The sequence below is a fragment of the Pelodiscus sinensis genome, chromosome 13 (genome assembly GCF_049634645.1).
Source record: "Pelodiscus sinensis isolate JC-2024 chromosome 13, ASM4963464v1, whole genome shotgun sequence".
Taxonomy (NCBI): domain Eukaryota; kingdom Metazoa; phylum Chordata; order Testudines; family Trionychidae; genus Pelodiscus; species Pelodiscus sinensis.
In genome coordinates, this window is record NC_134723.1 from 8,429,570 (window position 1) to 8,438,380 (window position 8,811).

The following is an 8,811-nucleotide window of genomic DNA, read 5'->3' on the forward strand; positions in this document are numbered from 1 at the left end:
TTGCTCTTGGTGAAGTGGCACTGAACTAGCTGGACCACTGGCCTGCTTCAGTATGGCAGTCCATTTGCTGGTAATTTTGTAATGAATGTGCAAGTTATAAAAGATGCAGCCATAAAAAGAAAAGGAGTATGTGCGTGTTATTAGAGGTGTGCAAGAGATTCTGTAACACCCTTGTATGATTTTTGTTTCTGGGGGCCTACTTACCTTTCCCTACTACATCATTATTCTGTTATATGAATCTATTTCCCAGCCTGCCTTCTGGGTCCTGGCCCCTTTACATATGACAGAAAGATGCCACTGCAGCATCAAAGGAGCCATTTTATAATTGGCTTCTAGTTTCTATACCATCTTAATTTCTTCCAGCTAGTAAGGACTTGTACTTTCTTGAGAAAGTGTTCATTCTCACACTTTCCCCATTTCTTAACTATTGAATGGTTTATCTCAGGATAATAATTTGGCTTCTAGTAATCCATATGGGGAGGGGCAGAATTTTAGTCTTAAAAACCTTTAATGGTGATTTCATTATGCTATTAGTACATCGTTGCAGCCAGAAGGCTGGGGTTGGCGCTGGAATGGAGAAATGGGGATGAGGCGTGAGAAGCACCCAAAGTAGCCAAGTGACAATTCAGTATTGAGGGTTCTAAATAAGGAAACCGAGAAAGCTGCAGGTGAAAGGAGAAGAGGCAACCAGGGAATTGGCGGTAATAAGAGGGAGCAGAGGAATAAGAGAAGATAGAACACAAAGGAGGCATATCACAAATAGGAAGATAATGGCACAGACAAGAACAACACTAGTATTTCATTTAATCTGTGAATGCTTGGTAAAATATTAAGAGGTACAATTGATATAAAAATAGTGTCTAGCAATTTCTGATTATCCTCAAACCCTAAAGCACTAGGTTCGTTCTTAAGAAAAAACAAGTTAAAAGAAACAGAATAGGGAGAGTGCTGCTAGAATCAATGAAGGTAGATTGCCTTAGTATTTTTCTTGCTGAAGGGGACACTCTCTTTCTAGTCATTTTTCCTCCTTTTGTGTTTTAAATAGTTGGCAAGCAAATTTTATTCCTGTTGTGTGACTTATGCAGTATTTTAGAGATAAGCAATGATCCTCTTTGTGTGGTGCTTTGTGTTGTTGATTACATGCAATATATCTAAGTGTGGCAATATTCCTGTCTTCTGAATGGCTATCGGGAACAATTATACACCTGATCATTAATAGTCTTACTTAACCTACCCCTTATTGATGGCTTTATACTGGCTAAATCTGTGCAGTGATACCACCTGTAACTGAATCCTAAATAGTATCTTGACTAGTGAACCTTATATATCTCATTCCATGTCTCCCCGCTCTCAAAATGAAGGCATTTTTGTAGTTGGTGAATTACTTCACTTGTTAAATCAAACAAATGGTAAAGTCTACAGCAGAGTCATAATATTTCTCAGGATGGTTCTGCAGTTCAGCAAAAACAAACACAATAATTCAATGAGAAACCAGAATGTCCAGCCTTTGTAAATCAGAATCCTTCTGAGAGAGCTTACCTAAGGACTTGAAGCCCGCTCTACAAGACAAGAGAGGTAAATGGTGTGGATGGGCAAATATCACAACAAATTTTCCAAGCACAGACTCATATTTAAAGATAAATTCCCCGCAGCTGAGGGAAAATTTCCCTTTTATTTTATATTCGATTTCCATGAAAATTAAAGTGAACAGGTTTTGCCTGCTAAGATGGTTATGGAAAGGGAGTTTTAGGCCTTATACTCCAATACAGGTAAGTGAGATAATATCTCTTATGTTCCAGTAGTCATACTAGAAGCAATATATTCCATAGCAAATGCTGCTTGACATATTTTACTGAGACCCTTTTACAGGAGCAATTGAGTGTTGTATCAAATCCAAATTTTAAAAATTAAAGGAACAATTTGTAATTGTTCCCTGGAATGAACGGGATGATGATATTGTGCTTCTTTGTGGAAAGACGGCAACAGTATCCTTCACATTCTGGATGGGAGCTGGAGTAATCAAGGTAAAATGTTTGAAAGCATGAGTATAGGTTATGGTGTTAAGCCAGTGGAGCTGAGGTACACTAGGTCTGGGTCAAGGACAAGTTATTTTTGTTTGGTAGTTTGTAACCTATGCGGAACCGATTTTCACTTTGTATATGGACATTTCCCTCTACAAGTTGCATTGAAAATCCCTGAAGACTTTCTTGTGCAATAACCTTGAACTAGAATACATCATTACAAATTACACATGTGGCTATGGGACTCTTTCAATGTAGGCACCAGAGGCCTGCTTAAAAAATTGATGTAGTTACTATGGTATTGATGCCTTGCTGCCCTGGTCATAGATATCTTATAAATAGCTGAGTAAGAGCCCACAATTTGTGACAGGATAGCATTATCCTGTATGTTGGAGTATTAATATATAATACGGTAGGTTTTTTTATATAAAGATAAGCAGTGGTATGTATACTCAAAAATTAAAAAAAAACATAGGATAGTGAGTTAGGTTATGATTAAGCAGCTAATAGCAATTACAACTGATTTTGGATATGACTACACAAGTAAACAATAAATTTGAACACTTGGCAGGTAACAAAATGTCTCTCCTTTTGGCAACATGTGAGGGATAACCCTTTATAAATTGTTCTTTGAATGATTTCTTCGACCAAACTTTCGAGTAGTCTCAGGCCTGCATTCCAATTTGTTTGTTTTGTAAGAAGAAAAAAAAATCGCTGTCTCTCATAAAAAAAAGAGAAAGAAAATCACTGTTTGAGATTTTCACTATATAAGATTCTCACTATATAAGAAAATCCATGTTTTCTTACAGTCTTAGGATGCAGATGGTGTGCAGAAACATCATCCGCACCTCAATCATTTCTGTCTGATTACTCTCTTGCCATTGAGCCTCTGGTAGCATATAATGACTTTGTCTAATCTTCTGAGGGAATTTAATAGGTGTCCCATTTATAAACCTCACCTTTCTTTCCTTGCAATCATACACAGTAGCCCCATCTTAAAAATAAACCCAGCATTTTTCAGAAAATATTCCACAATGATATCTAACACACTAGTGACATGGCCATTTTCAGCAAATGTTGATGTCAGTGGCTACTGCTATCTAGGCTGACATGGAAAGATTCAAAGGATACGTGTTTTGCCGTACTAATCCCGATGAATCTTGAAAGCAAGGAAGACTGGTAGGAAGAAAGAACCTGACTGAATAAATGCAGTAACACGTTACGACTATGTTTACTTACACCAATCCATATATAAGCCATTATCTTTGCGTTATGAACCCAGGCACCAATACCGCAAGATGCTGTGAGCCTCTTGGAAGGGGCTGAATGACCTCCACTCCTTCGACCTCAATAAGAGTTGAGGTTAGCCCAGCATTTTGAACAGACTCCACCAGCCAGTAGAATAGAGGGAGTTTATTGCTTCTCCAGGATACAGTACAGTATAGATGTAATCTGGTTACAGGGCAGGCCTAGGATGCGTCAGCCCCCCTTGAGATGTGGCAGACTAGGCCCCTAAATCCCAGCCCGTTGCTTAGGCTCCTTACTCCATCATACCAGACAGAAACTGCCCAACTTCCAGCCCTGCCCCCCAGCCAGGGGCTCCACTCCACCTTCCGTCCTTTGTTCCACTCCCTGGGAGATAACCGGTAGAACAGGTTACCTCCCTGTCCCATCAGCTACTCGGCTGGGCCCTGGTACAGACAGCAGCCAGTGGGGGTCACCCACAGCCCAAGCCAAGCAACCAGCAAGGTACCCACACTACGTCACACTAGACTAGGACTCAAGAAAGGGAATATAGCCCCTTTTATGTCCATTTGGATACATGCAATTTCCTTGAATGAGAAATTCCTTTTCCTCAAATCTTTAATCATATTGTTAGTATATGATTAATTTCCCAGTAATACTGAAGAGCTGTGTTTTTATGAAAGATGTATATTAATCCACTTGTATGCTAGGTGTTTTTTTATGTCCAACAACTGTCATGTAAACTACAATATACCACTGAGTATTCAGCAGTATAACTGCTTGAATAGGAGAGGATGGTTGGAAGGGACCAGAGAATAGCCTGATCCAAAATAACTTAAGATCCATTGCAAATAATATGTATGGATTCTTGGCCCATCCTTTTCCTACACTAGTTACATTCATTGGCTGCATATTAGTTCTCTATTGTACCTGCAGCTCAGTGAGCACCTCTGCCTTTTGCAAGTGATCCACGAGGACAAATATAATTGAGGTACACATGATAATTACATGCCCAATACCCATCATTGTTAACGAGGCTAATTTCTGTTACATGCTATGCACCTTGCTGAAAATTTGTACCTTGATATCATTTTAACAAAGATGTGTGATGGGGGAGACTTTTAGCTCTGTGTGTGTGATGTTTTGTTAAATTAAATTTTGTATTTCAGCATGAAGTTAATTGACACATACTGACACTAAAGACCAATTATTAATGAAGTTCCTTTTTGTGTATTAGTTCCTTATCAGCCTTCCAGAGAGTAAGAAAATTTTGCAATTAGTTTTGTAAATGGCACAGTCCATTTCTTTAGCTTGATCAGGCAGAAACAAGAAAACAAATGAAGCAGAAACCAGTGTCTTCTGCTCAGTTTTAGCAGCTGTAACAAAACAATGTGGGAGTATTGAATATTGCTTGTAGTGTTTTCTTTTGCTTGGCAGTAAAGGCCAACTACAGTCCAGTGGCAGGCTTGGTATCAATCTGAACTTTCAGTCGTAAGGTGGTAAAAATTAGGCAAATATATTACTAGCATAAAAGTGTTAAATAATAAAGTCAGTGACCCGCTGTAAATTTACTCTTGTCAAAATGTGTATACACAGGTATTTTCAGTTACTTGTAATTTGCTGAACAAGCAAACATACAGTATATTGAATGATTGAATTTGTTCCATCGTGTTCAGGAATCCAGTATAAAGTGTTTTCCTGTTTCTGAGGAAAGTGTTTTTGTAGAGCCGAGAGACATACTCATGTGAATAAAAAATTATTGCAATCTTCTTGCTGTAGTTCTGCCAGTGGTTTACTAGATTTGACAATTACTGCAGTAGCCTCATGTGTATTATATCCAACTCTGAAATGACTTTGCCTTGCCATATGCAGGAAAGAAGAGGCATAATTTATATAATTCCTTACCACAGAAATCATCATATGTAACTTGCTTATTACATTGCATGCATTTCTGCAGGTGGGGAAGCGACGTCTGCCCTGAAATAATATATTTTGAAATAAGCAGCATTTTAGTACAGATGTGGAAATTATATATTAGACGTGAAAATACATACAGATGAGGAAAATGTATGGGTTTCTCTTCCTAACGCCTAGTAGCAATCTTGCCTAATTTTGTCCCATTTCATAGCAATTTCATTGAGAAATTTTCACTGTTATCTGAAGCTTCCTTAAATAGCTAACATAAATGGTGTTTTTCACACTTTAGTACTGTGATCAGAAGTGGTGGCTGGGTCTGAACATTTTACTCCTAAGAACAAGACACCTGGGAAAATCAGTAGTGTCTGAGCTTGTACGTCTAAAACAAAACAACTATTAGAGCTTCCAAGTGGCCTGCAGGGCTATCAGTCGCAGTAGTGGATTGGTCCAATGGCCTTTGAACTCTCATGGCCTAGGGTAAATTTGCACATAGCCTGCCACAGTTTCTCTCTTTGTAGTGTTCATAAAAGTTTTAAAAAAAATGAAACACCCTCTTTTGTCTATTCACGTTCCTTGCCAGGTTGTGCTTATTAACAAACTTTCAAAATAAATTTTTCTAGACCATCCAAAAATCCGCACATTCACACAACAAGGTTTCTCTTACAGCCTCCTGCCCGAGCTTTCCTGTATTGGCAGGCAATTCCCACACCCTATCTGGAGGGAGTGTCAGTCTCTCTGCTAGCTCTGCTCGCTCTCAGTGGTTTGTGATCCCTGCACGATTCCACCACTTCATTGCAGTCTCCTGCTGCTCATTATAGGGCAGTCACCCTGCTCCTCTTCAGGAATGTAAGACACCCTGTTACTGATGCCAAAAGCAAAGTGCAGCTAATACATTGAATCACAGGGTATCGGCACAGCACAAGCAGCTGTGCACAAACATTTAGCCAGACAGCTTTTTTTCCCACAGAACTGGTGCCAGTGGCTGTTAACTCCTTCTGCTGTTTTTATCTATTTACCAGTCTTTCCACACATGTTTTCGGCAGGCCAAGTCTATTCCACGTGGTGAAAAACAATTTTCACTTACAACCATGGAGCAAAGCGCTTTTATTTTTTGATGGGACGTATGGAAAAATCTAGTGTTACATTTGCTTTTTTCTTTGCCGGGCCACATCTGCACACTTGTAGCTCTGGAATACTCAGCATCAAAACATTTTAATGTGCCTCTGTGCTGACATCTTCCCTTTCCTTTGCTTCATGCCCCCTGTAGCCCTTATGTTGACTGGCCTTCAAATTGAGCAAGAGTTTAATGTAAGTAAGGACCAATCTTGTATTCACTCTCTGCATCTTAAAGTGCAAGTGGTCAGCTCTCTCCATCTGCTGCTTTTGCCCTTTTTAGTTTGTCAGTCAGAAGTTCAATAAGAAGTTCACCTCCCAATCTCTCAGGAATTAAGTGCCCTCTATTCATGCTACTCATCTGGTCTGTCAGTTTTAGTCATTGAGCTCTTTGCAGTAAGTAGGAGTGGGTTTACATCCCCCATTTTCTCTTGGGTGAGGTAAAACTAATATTTGCTCAGTGCTCTCAACTAGAGACAATTCTTTCCCAATACAGCAGCCATATTATTCTTGTAAATGCATTCAGTACCATATCTAGCACTCCCTGCTCGGTATTTATGTGCCCCCCCTAACTGTATCAGAGTATCCCACTGCTTAGCATGTCTGTCACATACTGCTCAGGCAGGTAAGTAGGATTATTTCCATTTTACTGGGGTGCTGACCAATGTTCTCACTAAATTTTTCTAATCATGCGTGGAACAAATTTTGTTATGTACAGTACCAAGGTTTGTGAAGATGTGCACCGCCAACAGAAACACATGCTGCCAGCAGGAGACGCTCTGCTAATCAGCTGGGTAGCATTTGAATCTCAGCTGGGTGGCCACCCAACTGCTCTGCTTACATAGAATTGGTGTTAAGGCACAACAAAGCTTACTGATTTCTCCAAGGTCACTTAAGTATCTGTAATAAAGCTGGGGATTGAGCCCAGGTTTCCTGAGTCAAAGGCTAGTGGTCTAACCATTGAACCATCCTTCCTCTCTGGAGAGGCTTTTTTTTTTTAATAAACCAGGTGCCATCAATCCTAGTCTCGTCTCAGATTAATGTCAAAGGCTTCTTTGAGTGTACAGAGGTATCTGCTATCCATGCATGTGCTTTCCTGGCAGATGGTAAAGGTCATCTGTATATCATTTCTGTCCCAGTCCAAACTATCCTCCTTTGCCCCACTACATTCCTCTCAGGCATCTGTCTTTTCTGTCTTCAATCCTTTTGGATCCTAATTAGGCTTCCAATTGCTTGGCTCAGAATTTTACCTTAAGCAAGTTATCATTTTTTCTCTCGCTGGGACATTTGTTTAAAGGGCCAGTACCTGAATATTTTCACATTATCTACAATTTCCAATCTCTGTCAAACATGAAACCTTGACAGATGGAGTCCAATCTGTCACAGTAAATAAACATATTTCTCTTGTGTTTGAGTGTATCCATTCTTTATTGCACAGAGAACTACAGCAGAGCTGTAAAGAGGAATATTTTCATTTATGTATTAGAAGTAGCGGATCCAATTGTTTACATCTGAAAAGGAAAGTGGTTTATGTATTACTAGGGAGATTATTATTGTTTCCCGATGGAGGAGAGGCGTGACAGCATTCACCACAATGGAAACAGATGTAATGAGGAGAATTGCCGCATGTCCCTGTCTTCTCAATGCTCTGACACTGACCAGCAATGAATTCAAGGGAACAGTCTGCCCTCTGCCAATATTCCCTGGTTCCAATGAATCAGTGGTTATAATGGCTCTTGAAACACATTCTGGAGTTTAAAATGATGCTGCCAGTGTGCCGGGCCAATCAATCGTGTGTTAATGATGGATCATGAAACCCATTTGTTGACAGATAAAACCTTTCATGCTATGCCAGTGACATGAACTGAGTCACCTCTCTCCCGGTTGCCTACTCTGAAATATTATTTGCAAACATATAATTGATGGACGGAAAGAACTAGTAGCGCTTCCAGCTCATCCTGCTGACCTAGAGCAGGTGCATCTTGCTATTCATGAGACATGCCCTCACCGTTTACATTCCAAATGGACAATTTTAGCCTTAAACTCATTAATGCTGGTAGGCCCTACTATATTAGACTGTAGTGACCAATAGTCCAATAATTCTGCAGAAAGGATGGACAAAGTCCAAATATCCAAGCTCCTCCATTTAGATCTCTGGGGGTATGTCTACACTAGCCCCTAGTTCGAACTAGGGAGGCTAATATAGGCATTCGAAGTTGCAAATGAAGCCCGGGATTTAAATATCCAGGGCTTCGTTTTCATCTTCCCGGGCGCCGTCATTTTTAAATGTCCCTTAGTCTGAACTCCGTGCCTGCGGCTACACGCGGCACAAAGTAGGTAGTTCGAATTAAGATCTCTAATTCGAACTACTACGAGGAGTAACGGTAGTTCGAATTAGAGATCCTAATTCGAACTACCTACTCCGTGCCACGTGTAGTCGCGGGCACGTTGTTCGGACAAAGGGACATTTAAAAATGGCGGCACCTGGGAAGATGCAAATGAAGCCCAGGATATT